Source organism: Phaethon aethereus, assembly GCF_964289735.1.
Source record: "Phaethon aethereus genome assembly, chromosome: 11".
Lineage (NCBI taxonomy): Eukaryota > Metazoa > Chordata > Aves > Phaethontiformes > Phaethontidae > Phaethon > Phaethon aethereus.
In genome coordinates, this window is record NC_138587.1 from 3,396,813 (window position 1) to 3,414,270 (window position 17,458).

Here is a 17,458-nt window from a genome sequence, read left to right on the forward strand (position 1 = left end):
TCTAATGCCAGTATATTAAAAATCTATTAATGTTTCACACATAAAACCAACACAAATTGAGCTAGTGTAAGATTTATAGTGCAACATACAAAGGCCCAAAAGTAACTCTAGCATTATTATGCCCCTGCCTGTGCCAAATTGAACTCCTAACACCATTGACAAATGTTTCAAAATTCACATGTATTTCTTCCTGACCGCTCTCCCAGCTACGAGCTCATAGCCGCTCGCGCTGCAAGTCAAGCCGATGAATTACACTTGCCAGAACTGCTTTCCGGTCCCTCTAGGCGACCTCCGCACCTGCAGAAAGAAAATTCCTGAAGGAAATCCAGGTGTATTCAGAATTACTTCGCTAAAATGGGTATAAGATACCCCTCGAAAATCAGGCAACATCAATCTTCCCATCACTATTCACTGCCTGCCTTTGGAAATCTAACAGAGAGTCGAAATACCAGTTCTTTGCTCAGTCAGTCAGGTCTCTTCCCATGGTTTCATTCTCTATGTGCTCATGGCTTTAAAACTTATTTATGCCTCTTCTTTCCAAAATACTGTGGATTACAGTTATTTTCTTTGCGTGCCTTTCTTGGCGGTACTTCCAGTCGTCTAGCTTAGCCTGTTATGACGTAGTTTATGAACTTAAACAAATGGTACAAGCAAACTACTGAAGCTGAAATCACTTAGGCTAAACAATTAAGGAGTTTTCAATGTTCATGGTCTGAATACAGTAGACAGTTGGGCTCAGAAAGATCCAGAAAGACCGTGCAATCCTTTTCCACTCCCAGAGTTGACCAGCTCTCCCTGAACCAGCCTTGACAGATGCTTCTGTGACCTGTTCGTGTCTCCTGTGATGGACAGTTCACAGCTTCCCTTAACGTTTTTTCCCAGCGATCACCTTTCTGAATTATTATGAAGATTTTTTCTTAAAAACTTAAGTATCTCTTACTGCAATCTGGATTCATTGCTGCTTTGTCCAGTTCACAGCAGGAGTGGAAAACAGCCTAATCTCTTCCCTCAAGTGACCTTTTAGGCATTTGAAACTTGTTTGTCCCTTCAGGCTATTTTCTCCTGACAAAATATCTCGCATTCCTTCCATCTTTCCATGTAGGTCATGTTTTCCATAAGAGGAAGAGAAAGAATAGTGTTTGACGGGTGACATATGGGCATGCTGGTCACGATGCTCTGGTGTTGCTCAACTTGGAGAGTGAGTGTTGGCTGGATGGCAAGAGTGAGTTGTCCTTCCCTGTGGGAAGGACCCGTGACTTGCTTAGTGAGGGCCACAAGATAGACCAGAGCTCTTTTATTTTTAAAATCTCCTGCATTGCCTTTCCCTAATGAGTACAGGTTATTTTTGTGTCCTATAATGCTTGGATAGTGAAGAGCAAATAGAAAAACACATTTCCCCTGTAAAGAAAATACCTTTGTTATGTTCTTCCTTCCCACCCTTTATTGCTGTTCTTCATATTGGTTAAATCTTCATTTAGCTTTATAGTTTTTCTTAGTTTTCATCTCACATGTTCACTACACCTGGTTTCATAATCTGTTGTCATGGAAATCAGACAGATGTCAAAAACATGGCTTTATCACTTAATTGTGTGATCCACACAAGAGAAAGAATAATGCAGAGAACCTGATGGGAAGGTTAAATCAAAACAAGAAGACAATGGCGAGTTAAAAAACAAAATAATTACCTTTTACATGTAACGTTATAGCCACTGGAAAATTAACCTTTGCAGGTACTGTTTTCTGTGCTCATTTTTGTTCGTTACTTTACATGTTGAACTTTAAAGGCTCCTGACCTCTGTCCTTCATATGAATCAGTGGCACAAAAGGAGTTGTGATTGTGCAGGGAGTGCTTCCAAGCTGCTTCTGCAGGTGTTCATCGAGCTTCCACCTGTTAAAACATCATTAACAACAAAACAAGAATAAAACCAAAGGTCGTTCTCCTAAATGTCCAGCAGGGTGGGCAGAGGAGTCTTATTTCCATCACGAAAGGGGATGGCGTTTCAGCCTCGTTGATGAGGATGTCACCTTCCATGTGTGTGTTCATCCAGTAGTTTTCCAATTAGCCAGTAACGTTACTCCCTTACGCTTTTTTATCAAGTTTCTGCTAACTACAGAATATGGTTTTTTATGCTTGTTACAAAAGTAGTCCCATGATATCTACTTACACATCTATTATGAAATGTCAGCCAGACAAATGAATCTACCTAAAATAATGCTGGACCTACAGAAATTTCCTACATACAGGAAATTTGCAGTGCTTCCTTGTCACGGTGCTTTCCGGGGAGGATACGTATGTTCTGAGGATGGGTGCAATTTGATTCTGTTTTGTAATTAAGCACATCAACTCTAGACTTGTCATCTCTGAGTGTAGTTGGAAACATATAGTTTTCTTTAGGGTATAAAAATACATCTGTATCTTTGTTAGTCGAGATCAAGCAGTGAAATGAAAGACTGAAATCAAGATGAAGGAAGGACGGGAAGAAAGAAGGAAGGAATGAGCGAATCCAGCTTGAATCGCAGTTCGTAGGATGAATTTGCTGAGTCCGGCTGTTGAGGAAACAACCTTGAATTATAAATTGAACACATCTGTACAGGAATTGAGAGACGGTGCACGTAAAACTCTGTATCCACACTTTCACACAATCGCTTTCCAGATGAGAGCAGCATTTTCCATAGCACAGGATCTGCAAAATATGCACTGAGACCCTTCCTTCAGGCTACCCGCACTGGTGTGCTGAGACCTGCTTTATGCCATCTGTATCTGCTGCAGAAATCGCTTAGCTTCACACCAGCATGATGACAACTATATAGTGTCTACCAGTATTTTAATATTTTATACAACAGAATGAATTGTAGCTTTTCAGTATTAATTCATATTACAGCAACAACATTAGAGCTGGAGAAGGGTAAAATTAACATGTTATTTATGCTGAAATTACATTGAATCACAAACAGTGTTCCTGGAAGGCTGAAAAACTGAATAATTCTGAATAAATTATTGATGATTTTAAGAGCCTTTCTTATTGATTACAGGTTATACTCTTAGATTAAAAGAGTGCAGCTAAGTCCTGTCAGAGTCTTTCAAAGTCAGAGTTCATCAGAGTAAACAAGTGCCACTGTGCTGTAATCCAGATCAGCCAAAGAGGAGTAAAATGCTAACAAGTACATTGCTTTATAGTTTAAAACGCCTCTGTTTATTATTATTTTGCTTTCTAAAAATTACTCTAGAACTATACAGAACAAAATTAAATAAAAGTATCTAAGGTGTGGCAAGTCCTCTTCAGTCCACGCTTGAGTGGATGAGTGTCGGTGTTGGGTGGCACCTCGGTCAAGCAACGGAGCTGCTCCAGCTGTGGGGCACCCAGCAACGTGAACAGCAGAATGGCAGACACCTTCTAATAACGCTTAGCTCACATATTTTTCTGCCTACCAACTGGTTGTCTAGCAAAGCTGCATTAGCTCTGCATTGTTATAAACATACTGACAGTATTACCACAGGCTGCTCCCAGTTTACTTCTGGATAATTGAAGTGTCCTATTGCTAGTTATGTTTTGTTTCTCGTTCTGTTTCTTCATACAGGGTGCGGTGGTCATGTGCATTTCACCCTAGAGGTCTGGTCTTTAGCACATTCCTGTAATTGCTTCTCCACATCTCTTTTTCATTCATTCCAACTAGAAATTATCTTTGAACATTAGTTCCATTTGCTAAATTTCTTCTTGCTTTGTTAACTTTAATCAAACTAATACATACTGCTAAATGAAAGGTGGTCTAGGGTGCCCATACCTGGCTCATCCCTCTTCCCAGGGGTAAACACCCTCTTGAAACAGCAACACAAGTTAATTTTGCAATTATCAGAATATAATTTGGTTGCTGTAATTTCAGTTATTGAGCAGTTGCCATCGATGCCATTTAAAAGCTGCATTGCTACTGCAAAATAGATCTGAAAAAAATTCTATGTATAGTCACTTGAATTTCAAAGTAAAGTCACTCTACAGTGGAGATTGCATCTGCATTAATGTTTGCTTCTCATAAAGTTTTGAGTGAAAGAAAATTCAATTGGGCAAAGTGCACTCCCTACTCATGGAGACATGTGATTAAAGAAAGGAAAGAGAAAGGGTTTGACTTTCATTTGTATGTATTTTTAGAATTTGTGAGGTGCACAGATTCTATGGTATTGAGAAAACACAAAAGACTGGTTGAACACTTTATAACTCACATCACTGTTAAGGAAAAAATTCCCAAAGAAAAAAACCATGAGAAGTATGACAGCTTTAAAAATCCTCATTAAAATCAACCTAACTAGACCTCTAAAACCATTTTGGCTTCAATTAATCTGCTTTTCTATGTCAAATACACATTAATGGCCCAATCCTGTTCCCATGGTAGTCAGTAGAAATATTGTGCCTTGTCTGAATAAAACTGAACAGGAGTTCAAGAGTCAAGCCAGAGATCTCTGAAGAACAGATAAAAGCTGAGCCTCAAGCTCAGGTTTTCAGAGAGTATTCAAACCAAGATGATGACGATGAGAAAAGTTGATTTTTTATACCGCGATATACACAATACACAGATAAATTTATCAGGGACACTGTTGCTGTTCATTGAATAGTTGAATTATTACATAGAAAGGTGAAGGGAGGAGAATGTCCTCCTTTGCACCATCGTAAGTGCCTACGTGAGCTTACAAGTAGTTAGGTGTATTCTTGTCAATTATAAAAGCATTGCTAAAGCACACTGATTGTTCATGTGTAAGGTATGGATTAGATTCTGCCCTAGCCCGTTAAAATGGAAATCTTGTACAGTGAGACATACAGAAAACAACAGAGGACAGGTCTCCTGACAGCTGCAAATTTTGTTAGTCACGGTCCTTTCACCTGAATTATGTACTACAGGTTTCTCCAGAGCACATTGCAGAGGAAAGTGGAGGTGGCTTTCCTCCAACAGGTACCCACCGTGGTGTGCACTCGTGATTTTGTCTGAAAGAAGGTGAGAGTGCAAGTTTGAGGAGGTATTCTAATGCTACACAAAAATATCACCTTGGAATAGTTGAATAATAATGGCCATAATAGATATACAAATGAATCCTATATAGGACAACTGTTGTGGCCAAGTAGCCTTTGATCTTGAAGGGTTACATCAGACTTTAGGATATTTCCCACTAATGATAAAAAAATACTTACTTTATTGTAGTAAATTGAATTCCTTCTGAAATACATCTGTTCTATGTATCAGTTGTTGGGATTCAGTTAATTATTTGCTATCTGAAATTTGATTGGGACAAACATAATGAATCACGCGAAAGAAAAAAGGTTGCCACCGTCGTGATGAAAAGCATGACGTGACACACAATTCATAAATCTTCTGTGTCAATGCAAACCAGCAGAAAATCCAAAATGGATTCTTAATGTGTGATTTCTGAATCAGCTACTGGTCAGCTTTTATGTTTTAAGACTATTCTTGAAAAGTGGATGAAGCTAGTTCTACTTTTTAATTGAAGAACAAAAACTGTCAAGCTCGTGCAAAAGCACCTAATAGCCAACTATATCAAATATGACTCTGAAAATGACTGCACTTACAGTTCCTATGGAGTGACCTATTTCAGTAGCAGAATATACATTGTTAGTGAATTTTACTGAAGCATTATGGATAATAGACTGAACTCAGGGAATTCCCTGACTTCTGGGATAACAGCAGGGGGTATTTATTGATGTGTCTTAAAGTTATTGCAGATTTTTGGCTTAGCCTGAGTGGAGTTTGTAATCCTACAAATAAACAGGGAAAAAGCCCTCTCTACTACACCAGTGCGGGGCAGGACCTGACTGCCAAATTTGATTCTTGCTCTATGGGTACACTGCATGCAGTACATACCTTTTCGCTGGCACAAATAACTTTCTTCTTGGTGGCAATGCTGTCACAGGAGCGGATACCGGCAACATGTAGTTGGAGACCCAGCCCGCTTCGGTCTCCAGTCTGCCCTTGCTGTGGACTGGGACAGTCCCTACAGGAGTTGCCTTCCCTGGGAAGGAAGGCTCAGATGGACAAGGAAGCTTTAGAAGAACTGGGAAGAAAGCTTATTTTGCAGAAAAATTTGGGCTTGCCAATTAAAAATTAATAAGGAAAAGCAACAGGGAATAAATAATAGCAAAAGAAAAATTATAAAATGAATGAATGTTTCCAAAACTTCTAAGTTTTCATCTCTTTTTTTCACAGACATATCTATAATCCTCCCATTGCCTCCAAAAGAGAGCTTTCCTGACCTGTAAAAGTTAGATAGCTGGCCTCTTTTGTCCTGAATTTGTCTTTATAGGTGTCCCTTTGCAGGTTTTAAAATTAATAACAGCACAATTCTTGTACCTTACCTGAGTTAATTTGGTGTATTTTCATGCTGTTCCTCTTCAAATATCTGGACTGGTAGTTTCCACTCTCCCTTGAGAGAAGATGTAAATCTCTCAGTCACATGCTGGGTACGAAGTTGTTATTTTTAAGGCTTTGTTGTAAGACCTAAACCCTTGCTGGTCTAATTATATGTTAGGTAAAAACACAGTAGATGTATGTCTTTTACATCAGTTGTCTTGTAAAATCAGATATCTAAAATAGCCTTATGAAAGCTGATAAACCAAAGGAAAAAAAAGCCCAGATAACCTGTATGAATAGGACAGACCTACATGAATATGTGTCTTTTGGAAAGGTCCAGCAAATGTCGAGAATAAGGAGACAATTTTTGATGTCTCTGAACTTGTTTCCTTTAAATCATGATGTCTCTGAACTTGTTTCCTTTAAATCAATAGAGTCACATTTACTATAAAGTTTGTAATAGATGGATCATTCCTGAAGATTTTAAACGTGACAGAAATATAAATCACCTTGAATCTACATTTCAGGCATTATACTCTATAACATTTATTATCTGATCCTTTTACCATCTTTATGCCATCAAAATGTAAGGATGAAAATAGCAAGATCTGCCAATTAACATCTTAATGTGATTGATGGGTTATTTTGATTAGTTCAATTTTATAACATTTAATTTTTGAATGTGCACAGGTCACACTCTTGTCAATAGCTGTATCATTTATGCAAAGAGTGAGGCCCCCTTTAGCAGCAATTTTTAGTAAAGGAAATTACTCTGACCCAGCAAAAAACATACAGGTTGCTGCAGTGGGTTGTTTAAAGCATTTTGTTTTCAAGATTATTTTAAAACAGGAAATCCTAATGGATGTGTGTAGCCAGTGACTTCACAGAAGATATGATTCATCTTCCTAAGTAACAGTCTTCTGAACACAACAGAACATAATTGCCATGGGAAAGAGCTAAGAAAAACTGAATTTGCTAAAAGTCAAAATACGAAGTGTTTCTAACGAAGATAATTATAAAGCTATACATAAATATTTTTTCAAAAGGTCTCTCTGTTCTTTTATTGGTAAATAATGTGTATTTTCATGCATACAATGGTGGCACTGGCATATGTTAAATCATGCAATTTTAGTCTTTAGGAGATGGACAGACAACACTGCACATGGCCATTCAAGTAGCACAGCAGGACAGAGGTGGTGGACTTTTGGCCAGGGATGTTGTTAAGGTCTACTAAAAATATAGGCTTGAATTTGGGTAATTTATTTGTGCCGTGAATGGGTGCCTTTGATAGGCTGGGCATCTGGAAAGAGGCTTAAAATCAGCAAGCTCATTTCCTTAGACCATGACTGAGAATTGATCTTGGCCTTCAGAATATGGGAAATGAGCATGAACATCAGCTGAACGTCCCAGGGGATTTGTGTGTTACTGATTGTGAAATCAAATCAATTCTGGCCAGGGACAGAGTTCAGATACCTTATCTGCAGGGCTTTTGCTGAAAACTTTTCCAGATAGTTGGCAATGTTAAGACATTATCTATTTTCAGGGTTGTAGTGGTATCAGGATCAGAAGAAAGAAAGTGATAAAGCATGGCCAAAGCATTCCTCTGTGGCCCAAGCTTCTTGGAAATACAGCTGAATGCTGCAGCAGGAGCATTTCTCATACCCGTACCACAGAAATATCCTCAAAGAGATCAGACCAGGCTGTGGAAGAGGGGACACGCTTTCCTAGCTGTATGTACCTATTTGTCCTGAAAATAAAAATCACACATCCCAAACTGCATCTACAAACACAGCTAGCTGGTTCTTCCATCCACACCTAGCCTGGCTTAAAAATAATAATAAAAAAGAGTTATCTTGAGACGTAGTGTGGAATAAATCAAGGTTTAGGAGCTACTATTACTTGAACACTGCAGGGTTACCTGGGAGACAGGCTGCAAAGGCCTGAGTGCTTTCCAGGGTTGTGAAAGACCTACTTAAGGCCTGATTCTATGTGGAGGTAGATGGAAAGGCAGCCATTTGACTTACACGGGTATTGATTGAGTTCCCATGAAAGGAAAGTCTCAGTGAGCGTATTTCCATGTCTTGCAAAAGACTTGTATTCAAAGACATAAAGAGAGCAAGGTTTGAGTCATCTATATTACAAAAATACCCAAATTAAGAAATGCAATGCAGTTTTCCTGGCAGACTAAACATGGCTAAAAGAACCTTCAGCACATTGGCAAATGCTATGCTCCAAACCACGTTACTGTGCTTGGAATACAGTTTTCTTTATGAATTCTTACCTAAACTCTTTAAATGGGCATAAACTTCCCATTGACTTTCCTACAGCCCTGTTCTTACCTGCAGCCCACGATAAGCAGCTGGCACTGGGCTTTACTCAACAGATGGCTGGCACAGGGGCTTACATGCTTTTGCTCATCTCTGGCACTAGTCAGGGATGAATGATATAAAAAAATTCTTCACAGTTGTTGGACGAAAAAAATACTGTCTGGTCCATCCGAGTGGAATTGTTATTTTCAATGCATGTGGTTTTGAACTTGGTACATTTTCAAAGGTCAGCTGAATCTCTTGGGGATCTGTGAACAGAGATCAAGAAATTATCTGATATCATTGTTATTAGGATTAATAACAGTGATGCTGGTCATTTTTTTAACCAGTTTTAACCAGTATTCCTCTGGCTCTTGCTTGAGTCAGCAGTTAAGAGAGCTGAATGCATACTTCAGGGAGATTTCCATGACATATGTTTTCTTAGGAATGCTTTATCTCCATTAATACAGAGATCGGTTTTTAATCATCCTAACCAACTGTTAGAAGAAACAAGAAATAGTAGTGAAACAGCAGACTCGATTTCAGCACGTGTCTATTTAATTGGTTCCTTATTAGACTCTGGTATTTGGATGCTAGGTTATTTCAAAAAGCAACATTTAGTGTGTGGTCTATGCACATTTTATATGTGCCCTAAATAAATAATGTAAGAAAGAGAGGAATCTGCAGGAACAAGCTTATGGAAGACCAAACAAAACACAGGACTGTTTATTAAGCCTTAGAAAAAATGGAAAGGGAGGAAAAAACCCATAGAATTTAACTGTATCTGATCTTGTGTTCTGTGATATTCAGTTTTTCAGTGCACGGCTCCTTGTGTACATCCTTGCAGGATGGCTGAAAAAGTAGGAATGTTGTGGGAATCCTGTGTCCCTAGTAGGGAAAGTAAGTAATAGCCTCTCCAAAGCAGAACTCAAACCAGCGTCAGTGCTTACTGCAAACTACTTCCCTAAATACAGGGTCAGGAGAAGTTAAAAAGTTTGAGTTTGGCCATGATGTGCTGTCCTGCAGATGTATATGTGAAGCACACAAGAAGTCTCCCCTGGCAGACTGAAAGAAGAGTCTTCCTTATATCTTCGCATTTTCAGCGTGTACTTCATCAAATGTTGTATATTTAATGATTTTTCTTTTGCCTGCGCAGGATATGTATCTGTTGATATCTACTCCCAGAGTCCCAAGCTTTGATAAGTCCTCCATCACTAGCTAGAATTAGTCCTTTCACAAGGACAAGCAATCTTCCTTGCTTATGCACTTCTACTTCTTCTAGCAGTTTGCTGTTTCATCTTTAGCTAAAAATAGTGAGAAAAAAATTTAGAGTTTTAGTGAAAAAATATAAAATTCAATTGATGTCCATATCTGTTAGTAAAGTTTTTCCTTAAGGCATGGCCCACAAATATCTGTAAAACTCAAATTGTTTCTCAGCTTAAAATAGATTTTGTAAGTAAAAGTCTACAAATGAGCAAATAAAATGGGTTCCTGCCTTCGTGAATTTCTTTCTTTTTACAGTTAAGCATTTTTAAAACTCAACTTCTCATTTCCATACAACTTACAATAAAGGCAGGGGGGAAGAAGCATCTGATGAGCTGTAGAGTTGTCAAACTAAGGCCACTTTGTCAATGGTGTAGACCCGCAGCAGATACCTTCTTATGAGAAAGGTTTGGAAAGTACCTTAAAGCTGGTGTTTTTTAGGTTAAGCCTGATTTATCCAGATCACTGGATGCTGTTGCTGAAGTCAGACTTTTTCCGTCTATACGTCCTTGCTGGTCCTCATGGTGGCCTTCTCCACCCCTGGCCTCGAGGGGCCACTTGCTCCCTGTGAGATGACAGTTCACACCTTTGACCTCAGCGCAGAGCTTCTGCAGCATGCCGAGGCTGTGTTCAACTTTCAGCACTGTTAGGAAGATCCGGGTTTCACCCTGGTCTGCCTTTGGGCTGGCTGTGGAGACCGCTTGCACTGGCAGCAGGTTTCAGCTGGGTGACATGGCCAAGCAGGTTATGATCTGTACAGTTGCTAAAAGCAGAAATTTCAGCTTTCTGTAATGGGAACTGGAAACCCTGAAAAATGACAAATCATAGAACCATAGAACCACAGAATCATAGAATGGTTTGGGTGGGAAGGGACCTTTCAAAGCCACCTAGTCCAACCCCCTGCAGTGAGCAGGGACATCTTCACCCAGAGCAGGTTGCTCAGAGCCCTGTCCAGCCTGGCCTGGAATGTTTCCAGGGATGTGGCATCGACCACCTCTCCGGGCAAACTGGGCCAGTGTTTCACCACCCTCATTGTCAAAAATTTCTTCCTTGTATCTAGGCTAAAACTGCCCTTTTTTAGTTTAAAACCATCACCCCTTGTCCTATCACTATAGGCCCTGCTAAAATCTCTGTCCCCATCTTTCTTATCAGCCCCCTTTAAGTACTGGAAGGCTGCAATAAGGTGTCCCCAGAGACTTCTCGTCTCCATAAAACTACATGTTTTCATGGACAAAACATGGAGTGTCCGTATCTACCTTTTTTCCCAGATGCAACATGCATCTAGAAACCATACAGAAGTAATTTAATTAAATAGGAATAATAAATGTAGCAATATAATTGGGGCACAAATGACTACGGATCAGTAGAGCAACACAAATGCAATGGATAGAGGTCAGGGCAGCACCTGCTTTTCCGATCTTGCATATATGGAGAGGCAGGTATAGCAGTTTGTTACCCTGGAGCCGTTCAAGCATACAGTATGCGGATTTCCAATAAACGGAGACCTTCTGCTTGAGCTTATGTTGCTTTCTTCCTGCTGCTGTTCTGGGATTTATCTGGAGTTCACAGGCTGGGTAAAGTGTCCACTAATCTTACGGCAGCACACTGAGAATATTTTCAGCAGTGCAGTTGGCGCAGGGGAAGCCGTTCATAACCAGGCACAGGCTGTGCAGAGGAGCCAGCCGTGTGGATTTGGGAGGATTTTTCTGTACGCCTTGTGAAAGGAGAAGATTTATTGCTACCTGAAAATTTTGGGGAACAAAATTTGGGCTCACTTTGAATATGGTTCCTAGTGAGATTCAAGCATAAACACAAACTCGCGTTTCCGACTGGCTCATGCTGCTAGTACTCCTATACTGTTAGGAAGAGGATTTTGTGTGTGAATCAAATTGCTACATCCTTGATAGCTATGAGAACCCACATGCATTCAAAAAACCCCTCTGTGTATAGAATGAAAATAAAGGAAAAAGGCACCAAACAGAGGAGAAAATACTTTCTCAGAAAAGCCTGGGGATGGCAGGTTTAAATGAGAGTTGTGCTGAGTGTTACGGTGTTTCATCTAGTGCTACTAAGGATATACAGTCTGTTTTGTAGGACGTATTTAGGTAAAACAAAGAGAAGCAGACTCACAGAATCACAGAATCACTAAGGTTGGACAGGACCTTCAAGATCATCAAGTCCAACCATTAATCCAGCGCCACCGTGTCCCCTAAACCATGTCCTGAAGCGCCACATCCACACGTTTTTTGAACACTTAAAACACTTCCAGAGATGGCGACTCCACCACCTCCCTGGGCAGCCTGTTCCAATGCCTGACCGCCCTCTCAGTGAAGAATTTTTCCTAATATCCAATCTAAACCTCCTCTGGCACAACTTGAGGCCATTTCCTCTTGTCCTATCGCTGGTTACTTGGGAGAAGAGACCAACACCCACCTCACCACAACCCCCTTTCAGGTAGTTGTAGAGAGCGATGAGGGCTCCCCTCAGCCTCCTCTTCTCCAAACTGAACAACCCCAGTTCCCTCAACCGCTCCTCATCAGACTTGTGCTTCAGACCCCTCCCCAGCTCCATTGCCCTTCTTGATACTCCTGATTAGGCATCCAGTGTTCTGTGCTGCCGATCAATTTACACTTTCCTTTGCTTCCAGTCCATATCTATCTATTGTCTTGGGTGCTTATGTCTAGATATAAGCTTCTGAGGTCAAAGAAGCAGTTTTCTGTAGCTGTTTTGAGCTTGCACAGCTGCTGGCGTGGCTAGCCCTTTATCTGCCACTGCCCCTGGAAGGTGATACTGAAATAGAATCACAGAGTCATTAAGGTTGGAAAAGACCTTCAAGATCATCAAGTCCAACTGTCAACCCAACACCAGCATGCCCACTAAACCATGTCCTGAAGTGCCACGTCTACACGTCTTTTAAATATCTCCAGTGATGGTGACTCCACGACCTCCCTGGGCAGCCTGTTCCAATGCTTGACCACGCTCTCAGTAAAGTAATTTTTCCTAATATCCAGTCTAAACCTCCTCTGGCACAACTTGAGGCCATTTCCTCTCATCCTGTCACTAGTTACTCGGGAGAAGAGACCAACACTCACCTCACCGCAACCCCCTTTCAGGTAGTTGTAGAGAACGATGAGGGCTGAATAAAACCAGTCAGTAGTAAAGGAGCCTCCAGGAGTGATCCCCATGGGAGAGCATTTTTTCCCAACAGTGAAGCAAAACAGCTGGTTTTGCCCCAGACCTGGATGCTCCTTGGGAGTGCAGGAGGGGGAAGCAAGCCTCCAACAGCAGTTTTCAGCATGGGAGCTGCTGAGATGCTCCTAAAATATCCCCAAATAGTATCTCAGGTAAGTGGTCAGTACATTTAAAATATCAGTGTGCATGACTGCCATAAACAAATTGAGAACAAAAGCTCAAAATCTTGGCCACTGGAGGCTTACATACATCTGTAGGGAGGATGCCCTTGCCTGCAAGGGCTCGGGAGTCCCCCCGAGAGCCGCGAAACCCCAAAGGACCAAATCCCGCTGCCATGGCCCATGTGTGCAAGGAGAGTGAAACTTCAGGGGAACGGGCAGAAGGGAGTTTGTTTTGTCAGCAAAACAAATGCAACTTCTGACTATAAACGTAAGGGTGACGTGTGTGCAGTCACCCAGGGTTCCTGTCTTGCTTAAATATGTTGCCAAGAACCACAGAAATCAGATGTGCTGAAATAATTCCCGCTTTTGGATCTTCACTTCCTACAGTTCAGCATTCACTGAGGGCCAGTCTGTATTTAAAAACAGTGAATTAGACGTAATGTAATTAACCCAGAATGTTCTTTATTTTTCTATTGTAAATGGTAATAACAGTAAATTATCATAAATAATTATGGACTACTTACAGAATTTCCATAGACAAGACAATGCACTTTTATTTGATAAGATTTTATAACCATACAGAGTTTATAGCTGTAAACGTAAATTACTGTTCCCGTGGTTTCAACATAATGGGCTGTGCAGATAAAGTATTTTTGTGGAAATATGAGTGCTTCCAGATGTTTCACATATTTTTCTCATTGATTTAAACTTAATCTTCACATGATTGTGCATAGGGAGTTCATGGAAGGTATGCATAAAAGGCACAAAAGCACAGAGGTAGGGATTTGGAACTAGAAAATATAGAATTTTATACCAGTTTTAAATGCAAATGATGATTTGATTGACTATATCTAGCCAGAAATGCTGTTAGGTGTGAAACTTTGTGTTATTTCTGATATCATGCCAAGAGAATTCAAATCTATAAAACTAATAAGCTAATTGGAATTGTGCCAGCTTCGATATGTGCACTCTAAATTAAGCCTGAGTATACTTGATGTCCAATTTTAAGATTTGCCTTGAATCTAAAATTTACTAAATAATTATCAAGATACCTTTTGGGAAACAATCCAAATTTAACCCAAATCCATGTATCAAATAATAGAGACACAGACACTCCCTCAAAGCACAAATATATGTATTTGGGGCATGTGTGTGTTTGTGTTAATAGACAAATAACTTTCTATGACACAAACTTTCTTCAGTCCATGGATATTTGAGTTTAGGAGTAGAAGAAAGCAATTAATAGGATGGTATTTCCTCGTTTTTTATTGCTAGAAATGTGAGCAATAAATCATAACGCCCGAGCATAATGCTTTGGAGGAAGGTAGTTTACAGAAATAATACCAGGACTAAGCTGATGGCCGCATCCAGCCTGCAGGAGCACGGCATGGAAATACTTTTCAGGCCAGACAGCTGCATCTTGGCTGCTGCAAGGGGCAAACCGCTACAAAAGAAAGTTATTTTCTGATATAGTTTCAATCTGCTTACGATAGGGATATTCACACTTTATAAGACCGATACTTTACACAGTGCTTTATTGTGGGTGCTTTATTGTTGAATCAAATATATCATGAAGAATTTTTTTTTTTTATTATTTACTTGGATCAAGGAAAAACATGTTGTTCTTTTGAGATCTCCTTGCTCATGCACGTGGGTTAGTAGCTCGGTACAAGAAACCATTTAGTTACAGGCTTACCTTCAAGCACACACTTAAATCCCATTGAACTCAGAGAGCTTTAGAAATGCGATTAAAGCTAAGTATATGTGCAATGCTTTGCTGCAAAAGGGCCACGTGCTTGGAAAGGTATTTAACGTTACATATAACCTGAATCAGACAAACAATCTTTAGGTGGTATTTGAAGACTGTTTTGTTAAACCTACATTTCCCATCCATGTTAAATGGATTATCTGCAAAACCTTCCTAAAAATATGTAGCATGAATAAACCATACAGTTTTCAATGAAAATTGTTAGCCAGTCACTTACGATTTTAGATAGTAAAATGATCCTGCAAGTTTGATCCTAATTTTCATAAAAAATCAAAGGAATGCCATTCTGTTGAATTCGTGATTTACCAGCTAAAAGAAAACATTGCAATGTGATTTGAAAGTTTATTACAAACTTTGCAAGTAACTTGAAACGAGATGTAAATTACCCTGCGATAGAAAAGCAATCTTTACCGACTTTTACTTGAAATCTTCTATCCTCAGCTAAGTGACCGGCAGCAGTGGGGGGCCGCTGGGGAGCGGGGGGATCTGGGCTGTGTGCTGGCGTCTGTGCGTTACGCTGCCGGCACCCAGCTCTTCTTACGACCTGCCACCTCCTTCGGTTTGGCGCTGGTCCCCCTTCCAGCAGCATCCTTGCAATGAGACCGCTAATTTCAGCCTTTTAAAGATGTGACAACAGAACCCGGCCAACTAATTTGAGGCAACCTGGAAGAAGGGGTTTTACTTCTACATTGTTTTTCGAAAGGTTTGAGGTGATTCTTGCAATTATTTTCATGAGAATGCATTAATAACTCCATGCGAATGTTTCTGCTGAGCGGAGGACAATAGTGTGGTAATTCTGCCTTAAAATGGTGTGAGCTACTGTTGAAACGACATGTTTTGAGAAGAAATAGCAGCACAAGAGGAGTATGTAGATGCGCAGAGGTTCGCACATGGCACTTGCTGATCTTCTAGTCAACTTTTAGCCATGAGCCAAGAGGATATTGGCAGACATTGTTAAGTACAAAATAAAGTAATAGTCTTTATAAGAATGTCCATACACTTCTAAATCTGTAGGGTCTTAAAAACCACAAAGTGATTGTGAATATAGGGCTTCTGGGTTAATAGCTGGAAATCAAATGCATTAGGAAGTCCAGCCGGAAGATGCTGATAAGAAATATTCTTTGTTCCTTTGGAAATAGAAATACTTAAGATAAAAGTAGAGTACATTTTACAGTGGAGATGAATCTAACTTCCAAATAAAACATGAAGTGAATATTGAAAAGAACAGCAGGGAAAGCACTTTTGATTTTCTTCCTGAGTTCAATATCTGAACTTTTAAAATAATTTATGTTTTGTTTGTGTTGATAGCTCTATAGTAAAATAAAACCTCAGGTTTTCCAGGCTTTTTATAGTCTGCATCATTGTTTTGTTTCTTATTTGTTATTGCGTGGGGTTTTTTCCCCTTAAAGCAACGTTCTCTGTTCCTATGTTACTGACATAAACCAAAGAATATCTGGCATGAAAACCGCTCAATAGTTTCGGAAAAAAGAAAGGTGTAAGCTGATGCCTAATTGCTGAAAAATTAAATGTCTATTATACATTAGTGCAAATGGGCTGATGTCAACAGCGGTGTCTGGGATTCACACCTCAGCCAGGTGCAGTTCTGGATATTTGGTGTTGCTACCTGCTGATGCTCGGAGTGTCTTAATAACGAGATAGGTTTTTGTAAGGTGAGGAATTACACGCTGTAGCCATCCATGGTAACAGGAGACAACATTCAGAGGTATGGGGTGGCTGCTGCTGTCCTAACCCCCTACGTACGCACTGCTGGGGAGCTGGGACAAACCCAGGGCCCCTCGTTACTTAAGCCTATAGGGAACTTTAATTTCAGATTGTCCAGCAGATGCTGAGCCGTATTATTCAGCAAGAAGCTCCCTCCAGTGTATGGGAGCCTACTGCTGTAATGCACGTGTCATAGGATGGTCTTGTAGGACATGGAGGTGAGCTCTCACGGGGTGCCTGGTGGGCTCCTCTGTGGATGCTGGTGTTGGCGTAGGAGGAATGTTGTGGGACAGCGGTGACAGCTCGGGTGCTCCATGGAGGGACATCAGGACAGGGACAAACTGACACCTGTACCCTGCTCTTTTAACACCACCGTTCTCTGCTCCATGCTCCTCTTGCATCAGCCCAGTGTCCACATTCTGGCTTTAGCAGCTCTCTCTTTACACTAATAAAGCCCATAGCAACAGCGACAGGGGAATCTCTTCATCTGTCTTTCTGCTTTACAAGCAAAATATCATCTGTAGGAAGTGCAGCAAAATGTACACCTAGCATGCCCAAAACATTGCAGAGGAATTTGAAGCAAATTCCAGAGTTCTTGCTCTTTGTTGGAGTACCAAATACTCGTGGTCCTGGTCATTGGATCATTTCTTTCATTTGTTAGCGTAATTCTCAATGATTTATTTTCCTAGCTATAT